Raw genomic sequence first — 13,683 nt, forward strand, 5'->3', positions numbered from 1 at the left:
GGCTCACCGGACGCTGTCGGGGGTAAGTCAGTGTGGACGCATGACACTGCTGACGGGGATGACATACAGATTTATGTAAAAAAAACTTGAACTATCCCTTTAAGCCCTGCTGTCTGAACGTAGCCTAAAAGACGGAGAGAGGCTAAAATAGGTGAGATGCTCTCGTGTTTATGGGTTCTAGTTAAAAGTCGAGCCGCTGAGTTTTGGACCCGACTTTTAACTGTTCTGTCAATCAACTGACGAGAAGAACCGAAGAATTCAATGATCACTGATGTAATTCCCCCCCCAAACTCTTGGCGGCAGTCGACCTATTGTCAATACAACTTAATGGGAGAAGAAACAGACTTGTAGAGGGTGTTTTTTTTTACTGTCTCTGCTTGTATTTGCGCTGTACTGAATGAATCATTTGTGTGTTGGTTGTTCCCTGTACTTGGCCCCTGAATGTAACATGTGGCCCCTTAATGGCCCCTGTTTCAGAAAAATCCTAGAACCGCCACTTCTCTGGTAGATCATTTCCCTGCAGGACTTCTTATGTGTCCTGTGGTCCTGTAACCCCTCAAACTGTTTCCCACTGGTGCTTTTCAGGGTGCACACTCACCACACACACCACATGCTCCTTACCTTCTGCTGTCTCCACGCTGCTCTCTGGTTCAGGGGCCAAACCGGAGCACTTCCTGATCGTGCCATAAATACTTCTTGGCATTTGTGTGTTTATTCTGTTTTTTAAGTTCATCATTAATAAATGATAGACACATGGGAGGTTATTACAGTATTTTTATTATGGTGGTTTACAGTTTGCTTTATGTTCATGAGTACAGTGTTAAACCTGAAAAACCCAGAGTGAAGTGAACTGATTAGATCAGGGGGAGGGGCTAAGGGGTAAGGGGGAGCTCGTTCTGTTGTCTGTCCTTGACCTTTTTTTTTGGACTTCTTCTTCTCACTTCTGTCTGAACCTGTGACAGAAAACACTCTGTTCCACCCTGTGATGTCATGTGGAATACAGGAAGTGCTCCATTGTGTTTTTAAACTCCAGACACCTTGACTAGAATCATTTGGATACATTCAGCCCTGGAACTGTCAATCTCTACTGAACTAAAGGTAAAAGGAGCTGATAACATGAAAACTACCACTTCATGACATCACAAGGTGAAACAGAGCATTTTGAGCTTTGGGGATGCAGACAGGCTGGACACTCAAACATGTGTGAATGAAACAATCCAAAAAGTCCACATCTGTTTATCAGGAGGTAACATTTTAACATGGTTTAAGATCACAAGAGTTAATTTAGTGTAACACAGGACTTTTAAATCAAGATATGAACATTAATAACAGACCAATCAGGTGTGTCATCACCATAGAATATTGAAGAATATTGATGTAACACTTATTACAAGAAGTAGATAAGAACAAATGAGACAAAACCACAGGAGATTAGTGAAGTGTGCACCATAACTGTTTATATGAAACATATGACATCATTGATTTGGTATCAGATTATAAACTTATATAGAATCAAGTTGGTGCATTATTTAGATGCTCAGACTCTTTCTTTCTTGGATCTCCCAACACCGGTGACGACTGGTCCAGTGCTGATGTGAGGCAGCCCCACAAACACATCCACCTCCAGATATTTGTCCCCCCCAATGAAGACCTAAAGAAACAGGAGATTGAAGGAGGATCAGAGAGTGTCACCATTATTCAACCCCAAAGACGTGACTCTTGTCATTTGAGAGGACTTTAAATCAGGAGATTAACATGACAAGTTTGTGGAGCCAAATAACAAACAAATAATGACAAAGTTCAACATTTCTGGATCATAATTTGGAATATTTATTCTAATGTCAGTGAATCTCCCATAGAGTCATATAGAGCTGTTAAGAGGATGATGTCACTTCCAAGTCCAACAAGAAACTTCACAGCTGATTTCTAGCTTTGTTTTTGTTCCTTATTCATGAAACAAGAGAAAATGTTTTCACATTTTTAAACGGTCAAAGTGCCTAAAAGTTTGCTTTGTAAGATTTAGTGTAGCCCCTCTCTAAGCTCTTGCTCTGATTGGTCAGAACTGGTCACACGGTGCATGTTTCTGACATCACACAGGTGGGAGGAGCTAGTCTGTGTTGAGGAAATAATGAAGAAGAAAATATATATATTTTGGGGGATTTGGCTCATCTTCCAATTCTTATTAAACTTTCATGTTATAACCGTAGATCTGTGCTTATAAACTTGTTGGCTTTAAACAACTGAAATATGTTTTTAACGTGACACGTGCTGTCGCTTAAAAAAGAGAGGAAACTTGTAAACATCATTGTTTTCAATCAACTGATGAACCAGGAAGTGACATGACACTGAACAACTCTATAGGAGCTTAAAGTCTAATCATGACTTTGTTTGCTGGGGTAGTACCTGTGCTAATTACACATGAGGGTGATAGTTCTAATCTTTAGGATTCTTATTGTCAAAACATCATCTGAATATTGTCTTTGGGTTAATAAAAAATAAAACAATTGTAGAAACTGACCTCGATGAAGTAGTTCATTCCAGCTACAAGTTGTTTCTTGTAGGATAAGGCTCTGAAAATCTTATAATTCTCTCCTGTGAGCTTCTCCACTTCACTCTTCACCTGAACAACAGCACAAGATTCACTCATAATACAGAAGGTCATTTTTTATGACACTTACTTGTCTCCATGGATAAGTTAGTTTACCTGAAATGTTCCACAGTATTGCATTAAACATCTATATGACACAATTTTCTGTTATAATAATATTTCCTCATGAAAACATCCTCAGAGTTGTGTTTTTCTTTTTTTTTTTTACACATGTTTAACACAAATCATATTTGTGTGAATTTTTCTCAAACAGAAAACTCTGTTCCACCTTGTGATGCCTCTGATAATACAGGAAGTGCTCCACTGTGTTTTCCACAACTTCACTAGAATCATTTGGATGATTTCAGTCGTGGAATTGTCGATCTCTACTGAACTAAAAGTAAAAGGAGCTGTTCACTTGAAAACTACTACTTCATGACATCACAAGGTGGAACAGAGCATTTTGAGCTTTGGAGATGTAGACGATGAGGTAACATTATAACATGTGTAAAAACTCAAGAATCCATTTTCTGTAATACAGGACCTTTTTATAGGCCCCTCTCCACAGATCTGACCTGGTGCTTTTCTGTTTAGAAGAGTTCAATTCTTGCCTCACTACAGACACATTGTATAAGCAGCTCTTGAGGTCAAAATAATTCCACTGTGTACTGTCTGCATCCCATTATAAAGTGTTTTATTGTCAGAGAATCAGGAAGTGTGCTGTTATATTGCCAGTCCTTCAGGCATTATTTATAATCACTTATAAAGTCATCATGGTGAATCATTAGGATGTTCAGAATGCATCAGGTCAGTGAGGAGTAACTTTGGACCAGTTGGTAAAGTGTTTGTCCACTGTTCTGAACATTGGGAGTTTGAATCCTGCTCTCAGGAAGCTGTCGTTGTGTCCTTGGGCAAGACACTTAACCTACCTTGCCCACAGTGTCTATGTACACTGGTGTATGAATGTGTGTGAGTGGTTCCTTGTTGTGTAAAGCATCTTTGAGAGCTTTGAAGGAGGAAAAGTGATGTATTATAAAAAAATATAGTTCTGTTTTGGATTTGAAGACAATCAGGTACAGCGCCCTTTACTGTGAATGTTCCACAGTATGACATTACATGTATTTTTCTCCATGGAGGTGAGCGGGTCACGCCCAAGACCAAAGGTGTTTCTCAAAGCTTCGTGCCCAGTTTTGGTCGTGGGTTCTTTCTAATCCAAGCACACGACTCATGAAACACACTTCAGAGTGAACCAACAGCAACAGCAAAAAAATTAAAATAAAAAAATCTCCTTGTGTGGACAACAAAAAATATATATAAATGCAACTAAATATATTCATAATTTGAATATAATGTGAAGTAAATAAACGTACACAATATGATGTATTCTTAGTAAAATACTAACCAAACAGAGGACATGACATTAGAACACAACTTGGATGAGCTGGATGCCCTGCCACACCCAGAATAGACCAAGGCAAGGCTTTGAGAAACACAAGTTACAAGCCACATCTGTGGAGAGGTGATCCCACTCAAGATAAGAATACATGCTTTTCAAGGCTTTTTTTTAAGCAATAAAAAACAAAACCATAAAAAAAACTAAAAAACAAAACATAAACAAGCATTGCTCACCAGAAAAGTTCCAGAGTGTAGCTTTAAGTGTGTGATACTTACAGAGTCACAGATGGTCTGCACCTCTGCGTCTGCAGGTTGGGGATCCTTCGATGCCTCCACACTTTTTGGTCAGACTCCATGTCTCTGATTTGTTCGCAGTATATCAGGACTGTAGCTGCGTTCTGTCTGCACGCTGTTTTAAGGTGGTGGTGATCGATCAGCGGGGGCGTATCGACAGTGCACACCTTTTATCTGTAAGTCAGGTATCACATTTCAAGACTATTATAAAATGTCAAACTCTCAAATAATGTCGTATTGGTAAGGTGAGTTATTCAAAGGTGTGGTTTGGAATTGGACACCTCATAACTTTTCAAACTGTCACACTTGTTTTGTTTTGAGCATTAGCTATTTGTTTATTGATAATGAACTTGTCACATGTCACCACTTAAGGAGTGGCTTTCTACATTCCACATCTTCCATCCACTGGTAAAATAATCTAATCAACAGGGAGTAGGGCCTATTGCATTCACTGTGATGAGCGCATGGGCGAGAGGACGTGGTGCAGCTTTGAACAGCAGTATCCCAGTAACTCACGCCACGAGATTCACCAATGAATGAATGGGGAAGGTTGAGAGCTTTAAAAAACATATCATATGCTGTTTCCCATGTGAACAGATATATTGTTTTTGCTCAAATTATTAGCAAAATTAGAAAGGCAAGATGGTGCCAGCGTGTACTGGCAGTCATCTACCTGCTCTGTTAAATTTGTTCTTTGTTGTGGCATTAGTCTGTATTATGTGCCAAGATATCTCTGGACTGCTGGTCTACGATCGCCAGCCACTTATTGATCTGAAGCGTCTCATGAACTGTTTCTTAATCACAATTTTGAGGATCAAGCATCCTATTTCCCTCCTCACTTGGCGTCAGTCCTGGTCTACCTGCTGCTCTCACCTGTCTCCGTGGCCCAGAGAGCGCTGAAAACGCAGCAGCATCTTAGTGAGAGTGAAGGCTTACTGGAGAGCCAATTCTGGAATTATTTCTCTCCTTACCACTCCTGGAAACCCAGCACTTCAAAGATCACACGGACTAGGGTGGATCCAGCCTGTGACTCCTGCGTGCCTAGACACTGGCCTGCATCACCTGCCACTAGTAGTGCCTCTCCACAAGCATCTAGCCAAACGCCGCGGTGTGGAATTGAGCTGCCTTTGGTTGCTGCGAAGTAGTTCTACACGGAGTCCTGAGGATGTGACTCTCCTCTTGGGCCTTTTGAATGCGAGATTGCTAGTTAATAAAACATTTCTCCTGAATGATCTCTTCACTTTGCAGAATCTGGATTTTATGTTGTACCATCCAACTGTTTCTATCTGAACTCTCCTTGGATTTCTGGCAGAGGTGGGGGGCTAGCAACAGCGCGCAAATCCAGCTACGTCTGTCGGCAGATTCCAGTTGATCCGTTTTTGAGCTTTGAGCTTTAGATTTGCATATAAAGCCTTGACACCCTGGTTCTGTGCCTTTTGGTGTATCGCCCTCCAAAGTTCAATAAAGATTTGATTCAGGACTTCACAGATCTCTTGACTGGCCTATTACTGCGCTATGACCAGTTTTTGATTGTTGGGGATTTTAATATTCACGTTTGTTGTGAATCCAGACCTCTGGAGAAAAACTTTTTAAATATGATTGATTCATTTATCTTAACCCAGTCTGTGTCGGGCTCAACACACGTAAAAGGACACACACTGAACTTGGTATTGTCATTTGGTCTTAATGTAAATCTAATGGAAATTTGTAAAAGGCATTTTTTGAACCACTTTGCCGTGTTCTTCTCTATAACACTGCCCCAAAGTGTGGTTACTCTGTGCACCCCAGTGCGCCGAGTGCACACAATGAACTCTATGACTGCTTCTTTGTTTTCTGACCTGTTCAATGCATCGGGAATTATGAACCGAGGTGACTCGCAAAACACCATGCCGGATGATACTTATACTGTCCAAGTGGGACATTAAAAGTTGGTAAAAGCTTTTTCAAAGGTTGCCATCTCGGGTTAGGGTTGGGGCTAGAGTTAGGAATAGAGTTGGGGCTAGGACTATATTAGGATTTAGGGTTAGGGCTACAGTAAGGGCTAGAGTTAGGAATTCAGGTAGGATTAGGGGTTAGTGTTAGGGGTTATGGTTAATTCAGGAGTTAGTGCTAGGGGCATGGTGCGTTTGTGGGGCACGGTGTGCGTGCAGGGCACAGCGTGGCCTGGGTGTGGCATAGGCGTAAGCGAGGGTTGATCATTGTTGCCTGTGGTTATATTTGTTGTTATAATTGCTGTAGTTGTGGTTGAGGCAGCTGTAATTCTCATTTTTGTGAAGATCCAGAAGTGACGGCTTTTGAAATTACAAGGCTTCTTTTCTTCTGTGCTCTGAGAGGGACAGGGGGCGGGATGAATGTAGAGTTCAGAAGAGCCAGTATCTAAACTTTCATTTATGTTAACTGAGATTAAGGAAACAGAAAGGAAGTATCACTAAACAATACTTTATCTGGTACTCTGACATTGTAGATTTAAGCCTTTATGGAGCCTTTATGGGGTCCAAATTTTTTGCACAAATACAATGATTATTATACATCTGGCAACACTGCCCCAGTCGCATTCAGTGAGAGTCCTTGAACCTATATGAAAGGGACATTAGTCAGTTTTTGTCCATAGATAGCACTCACAGTTCAGGGCAAAAAGGTTTTCAGCTCCTGTGTGGAACCTGTCTGCTTCTGTCTCTCAGCATGGGGTTTATACAAAGATATCAATCACACGTCACCAGAAGGTACTGATGTGACCAAGTCTAATTCAAAACCTGCAGATGGGTCATTTTACCAACTTCCACTAACCTGGAAAAATCTTTAATTTCATTTTAGGAAAGTTTGTAGTTTTTCATTTGACTTTTTCAAGTGAATTGTGTTGGACAATTGTGTGAATAAATAAAATCATGCTTTTGTGTCTGGGAATTGCTGTACACACTGTTTTGTTTTTTGTTTTTTTACGGTGTAGTACATGTTGAGCTGTTGGCTCACATTTCACTAACTGTATAAAACAATGAAATCTGCTTCCTCCTCCTCACAAAAGCTATTTACTTTTGGTTATAAACTGGCTGTTCTGGCTTCTAGATGAACCTGCATGTTGTTTTTCCTCCTTCAAGGTGAGTCATACCCTAATGCATAACTATTTTAATCTTTTTTGTATTCTTCCTTGTTCCTTGATTGTATCAAACCAGCAAAAAACTTATTATGATTGTGAAGTCAGTTCTTGTATTGATTTTAACATTCCTTCTTATATGACCCTGTAGAAAAAGACAGTAAAAGCAAACAAACCTTCCAAGTAAAGCTGGACTTACACTGGACCCTGTGACTCACCCTTATCAAACATGTCTGACCTCCCTATAACTGCACAAGCAGCTGTCTTGTGTTCATGGTGAGCTGGTGACTGCAGCTCATGACCCCTTGGATACGACACTGACGCACAGAAGAGCTGAAATTGAAATTGAATTTTTTTTCCCCCAAACCTGCACATACAATTGTCATGACAATATAACAGTACAGACACAAATACAAACATGTTTGAAAAGGGGATGGATGAAGCAAAACTTTCCAATTTCCAATCTCCTCCCACACTTCACAAAAAACAACACTTCAACTATTCAAATTGTTGACCCCTCAACTGCCACAGTATTGTAATACAGGTGCTCCACGGTGTTTTTAAAAGTTGTGAGGTTAGTTTTTGTATTGATTTTAATACTCCTTGTTCAGGCCGAATTTGACACAAATTTTAGCCCCACAACAATTTTATAACTGGGCTGAATTTCAGCTCCTCTTTGCGTGAGTGTCGTACAGTATCCAATGGGTCACAAGCTGCAGTCACCTGCTCACGATGAACACACGACAGCTGATGGTACAGTTATAGGGAGGTCAGACTTGTTTGTTATTGTGGTGAGTCACAGGGTCCAGGGTCCCAAAGCCACTGAGAGCAGCGTGTGGAGGCTCTCAGGAAGGGACAATAACGTGCCAGGGTGGTCGTGTGGGAGAGGCATTTGTGGCGTTCGACGTCGCTTGCGGCTTTAGGCCCGATCATCAAGGGTGGCATAGGACCAGTGTTGTGCAAGTTCACAATTTTAATTTCGAACTAGTTCAAAGTTCAGTTCATTTTATATTTAGATGAGCTCTGTAAATGAAAGGCTGCTTTTATTTTTCAAACTGACTTCTAGTTTACAACAACTTTACAAGATCCACTGTTGGACAAGTGGCTTTAAAACTGTAACGTGTTATTTATGACTTGTTACTGTCATTTCAAAGTCATTTGTTAATTTACTCTCACCAAAAAGAACTGTTAAGATGCTGAACTTTTGCACCATATATATGGACTAAACCAGGACTGAACCAGGACTAAACCAGGTCTAAACCAGGTCTAAACCAGGACTAAACCAGGTCTAAACCAGGTCTAAACCAGGACTAAACCAGAACTGAACCAGGTCTAAACCAGGACTGAACCAGAACTGAACCAGGTCCAAACCAGGACTAAACCAGGTCTAAACCAAGACTAAACCAGGTGTATACCAGAACTGAACCAGGACTAAACCAGAACTGAATCAGGACTAAACCAGAACTGAACCAGGACTAAACCAGAACTGAACCAGGACTAAACCAGGAATAAACCAAGACTAAACCAGGACTGAACCAGAATTGAACCAGGACTAAACCAGGACTAAACCAGAACTGAACCAGACTAAACCAGGACTAAACCAGAACTGAACCAGGACTAAAACCAGGACTAAAACCAGGACTAAACCAGGACTAAACCAGGACTAAACCAGGACTAAACCAGGACTAAACCAGGTCTAAACCAGGTCTAAACCAGGACTAAACCAGAACTGAACCAGGACTAAACCAGGACTGAACCAGGACTAAACCAGGACTAAACCAGGTCTAAACCAGGTCTAAACCAGAACTAAACCAGGACTAAACCAGGTCTAAACCAGGACTAAACCAGAACTGAACCAGGACTAAACCAGGACTGAACCAGGACTAAACCAGGACTAAACCAGGTCTAAACCAGGTCTAAACCAGGACTGAACCAGGTCTAAACCAAGACTAAACCAGGTGTATACCAGAACTGAACCAGGACTAAACCAGAACTGAACCAGGACTAAACCAGAACTGAACCAGAACTGAACCAGGACTAAACCAGTAATAAACCAAGACTAAACCAAAAACAACCAGACTAAACCAGGACTAAACCAGACTAAACCAGACTAAACCAGAACCAGAACCAGGACTAAACCAGAACTGAACCAGGACTAAACCAGGACTAAACCAGAAAACTGAACCAGGACTAAACCAGGACTGAACCAGGACTAAACCAGGACCAAACCAGGACTAATCCTGGACTAGAACTTGGAATCTAGGACCGCCCCTGAGAGAACCCCGAGTGCGATCGGGCGTCAGCTGCGTTTATCTCGGTGGAGCGCGGACTTCTGCGTCGGTCCTTTCGCTCAGGATCACGGTCTACGCGGGCGAACCTCCGGCGTTTCACCGCTGCTGATATATCGCGGTGATTTTAGCAAATTTGTATGAAGAAAAACGAAAAAGCCCACCATTTCAATCCAGGTTAAAAAAGCACTGTGACGCACGGTACTGACATATGTACCGAGTAAAATAATACGCGCGCGGAGCAGCACGTCCTGTGCGTGTAGATTTCAGAAAATAGGATCCATCCTATTTTTTGATGCTCTACACGAGCGTAGGCGCGTGTCCCCGTCAAAATACACAGAGAGCATGTATTTATTGTTGTATTTGTGCATTTACCATCAGCACATTGTGCTCCCTGGGCAGTTGTGTATCATGTGAAAGAGCCCAGATCCACATACACTGTTAATTAGTGCTTTGAAATTTTACTTTTGAAATCCTTGCGTTTGCCGTGGTCAGCCTGTAACAGAAGGTAAATACAAGCAGCTAAACGCGCCCAGTCAAGTTTGATTGACTTTCCCATTGAGAGACACAAGAGCCCGTACGTTCCGCTAAAGCTGCCGGTGGAGTCGCCTTCACCTTGACACGCGGCTGTGGTTTCGCGAGGTGAAGTGCGAGCAGATCGTCACTCGTCAGGTGAAAACAAATTCCGACGTTTAACTGAACCCAACAGTGACGTACGTCGTTCATCTCACATAATTTGAACAAATTCACGTTCAAGTTCTTGATTTACAAAAGTGTTGTGTTCAGTTCAAAGTTCACTGAAAAATGAACATGTTCTTTTGAACTCGTTCATGCACAACACTGCATAAGACCTATTGTAATTGTTCAGCAATGTGAAGCAGTGCCGCGCAGGCAAACAGAACGTGAAGTGCTCTCCCCTTTCCAAACAGTGGCACTCATTTCATCGATTGGTGCCCGCTGACATGGCACGATGGCATCGCCCATGGACTCGATCGCAGTCTAATTGTAATTGTTCATCCCAAAAACAGTCCCCTTATCTGCCCAATCCCCTTATCAAACACTCAGTTCTACACAATAGTGACACTCATGGCATCCAGTAGTACAGACTGGCATTGCCCATAATTGTAATGGTTAACTCTCGTAAACTCCAAAAATGTGCATTGGGTATGTGAGTAATCAAAGAGGTCAACAATGGAGCCCACGGGTGCGTTCCTGGACGTGAGCACTTTCCAGTGACATGTATATGTGCCACCATAGGTGTGTGCTGTCTTGCCTAAAAGATACAATGACACAGTAAGACAGTAAATGACGCTTCCATCTGATGATTAAAAAAAAAAAAAAAAACATTTTTAAAAATGTCAGAGTAACAGCTCTGTGCTCTCCCTTCTTCATGATTAAATTAGTGGATCAAAGGAGCGTCTCAGATCATGTGAAACCTGGACCTGGTTCAGTTCTGGTTCAGACCCTGTTTAGACCTGGTTCAGTCCTGGTTCAGACCTTGTTTAGACCTGTTTTAGTCCTGGTTGACTTCTGTGTGAGTTTGTAGTTTTTTGTGATGAAAACAGAATGGAGAGACTCACCTGGATGTGCAGAGTGGTGGAGTGGGTTTGACTTTGATATGAGTCTCCCTCCTGCTTCAGCCTCTTCAGGAGCAGAGTCGTGTCGTGTCCTGAAACATGATTAAACATTTCTGTAAATCATCTGCTCAAAGGCTCAGATCAGATCATGTAACACTGAAAAACATAGAGCAAAGTCCATTTATTCAGGCTAGATTAACTTAGATTACCTCAGTCATCATGGAAAAAAAAAAAAAAGTTGTGAACTTAATCAATTTAGTTTAGAAAGTTTTCTGGGCGACTCAGTTAAAGATAGATGAATACTTTATTGATCCCAAAGGAAATACAATTTTTGGTTGCAATAATGAAATGTTATTATTATTAAGCCCAAGCGCCAGAAGCTGGCAAAGGGCCTTTTAAGTATCACAAAGTGATGCTTCTATGTTAAAAATATTATTATTATTAATAGGCCCGAGCGCTATGGGTGGCGTAGGGCCTATTGTGATTGTTCAGCAGTGCAAAGCATTAATTGTAATTGTTCACCCCAAAACATAGGGCGTACTTGACATCGTGCAACAAAGTTGTTGATCATTGTTGATCATTGTGTTTTAGGTTTTGCAAAATGTAAAATGAAAGTTAGGACTTGGATATTTTTCGTGTCGAACAGGAACTGGAGTGTACAGAATTATTGGTACCCTTCTGGTAAGGAAATAACTTGAAACTGAGAAAAGCAATAATAAATACACATTTCCTGACAAATAACCAATGAAAATCAGACACTGTTTTTGAATTGTTGTTCAACACAGTTATTTAAAAAAAAAACAAACTAATGAAACTGGCCTGGACAAAAATGATGGTTCCCCTAGAAAAGACTGTAAGTAATTGGACAATGTGGACATGTTAAACTTCGGTGTGTCTCTAATCTGCATCACAGGTTCTTCAGACTTGTCCTTAGTCAGTCTGTCTGTTTAAAGTGGGACATGTGTCATTGTGCTGTTTGGAGACATGATGGACACAACACTGAACATGGACCAGAGAAAGAGAAGAAGAGTCCTTATTATGCTGTTTTCTGATCTATATTATAATGTTTCTTCATCACAAACAGACCTGGAGTTGTGTTTTGTTTCATTCACATGTTTAACACACAAATCCTGCAGATTTAGACTGTTCTCCTCTGTGACGGAGCACCCATAGTTGCCCCATCATCCCCCGACCAGAGCGTCTTTCTCCTTCTTCTCCGTCTCCTTATATTAGAGTGTGGAGAGCTCTTCCCCTGCCAGGCTCCAGGGGCGGGTCTAGAGGAGGAGCCGCAGGGGTCCTGGCCCCACCTCTAATCTGATTGGCCCCTGAAGTGCCCCTGTTACCATACCAGACCAACTTTAGTTATAAAGCACTTTAAAAAACTTTACAGCTGGTCAAAGTGCTGCACACAAACACAGAATAAACAAGGACGACACAACACAAACACAACACAAACAACTACTAAAAACATAGAAAACAATAAGATACTCAACAACAACAAATGTACATGTCACTTGTTAAAATACAGTGGAAAAAAAGATGTTTTTAGGAGTGATTTAAAAAACAGGTACAGACTCGGCCTGTTGAATCTCTAATGGAGACTGGTTCCAGAACCGAGGAGCAGCAACAGAAAACACACAGGCCCCACAAAGCTCAAGTTTAGCTGGAGCTGGTCTGCTGACCTGAGAGTGCGAGACGAGGCATAAGGGAGGATCAGGTCTGTGAGGTAGGAGGACGCTGGGCCGTGCAAACACTTAAAAGTAAATCAAAGAATTCTAAAATTGACTCTAAAGCTACGTTCAACTGCAGCCTGAAGTGACTCAAATCCGATTTTTTGTGATTTATATGTGACCTGTATCTGATCTTTTAATGACAGTCTGAACGACACAGATCCAGATTTTTTCAAATGTGACCCAGGACACTTGGATATGTGCTCCTGAAACTGATACATATCTGATCTTTTGACATGTGACTTCAGTCTGAACAGTCAAAGTGCATTCATCCACCTACACGTTATCAACAAGTGACAGATGTACACAAACCTTCTTCTCCTCATATGAAAATTGTTAATGAAGTGAAGCACATCACCACTCACCGCTCTTGGCTCCATCTCCACATCCACACGTTCCTTTCAACAAACTGTCCCACAAAACACCACACGACCAAAAAACCTCGTCCTTCTCCTTCTCAATCTCCTTCTTTAAAACAAGTAAGTTGTTCATGTTCTGGCTCCGGTACGAGAGGAACTTTAAAATCTCCAGGTGCTCAATGCTGCGTCCATGTTTGGACAACTTCTGTAAACACAGAGCACGCTCGCTGTGGTTGACGCCATCGTGTCTCCAGTGCACATGTGGGACACTTTCGGACCGTTTACTGTTCACACTGGAGTCACATACAAGTCACATTTAATTGGAAATGTGAACGACCTCACAAAAACATTGGATTTCACAA

The 13,683-nt window shown here is 41.5% G+C and overlaps 1 long non-coding RNA gene across 1 annotated transcript; it reads right to left on the reverse strand.

Annotated features, from left to right (window-relative positions):
* Nucleotides 1-1,531: 1,531 nt before the first annotated feature.
* Nucleotides 1,532-11,296, reverse strand: LOC129410058 (uncharacterized). Its single transcript, XR_008632700.1, has 4 exons — nt 11,236-11,296; nt 4,259-4,450; nt 2,519-2,620; nt 1,532-1,651 (listed from the first exon to the last, which is right to left on the reverse strand). It is a non-coding gene; the product is annotated as an uncharacterized LOC129410058 (long non-coding RNA).
* Between the last annotated feature and the right edge of the window lie 2,387 nt (nt 11,297-13,683).

This window comes from Boleophthalmus pectinirostris, unplaced genomic scaffold (assembly GCF_026225935.1).
Source record: "Boleophthalmus pectinirostris isolate CB_2022bp ecotype Guang Dong unplaced genomic scaffold, ASM2622593v1 HiC_scaffold_21, whole genome shotgun sequence".
NCBI classification, from domain to species: domain Eukaryota; kingdom Metazoa; phylum Chordata; class Actinopteri; order Gobiiformes; family Gobiidae; genus Boleophthalmus; species Boleophthalmus pectinirostris.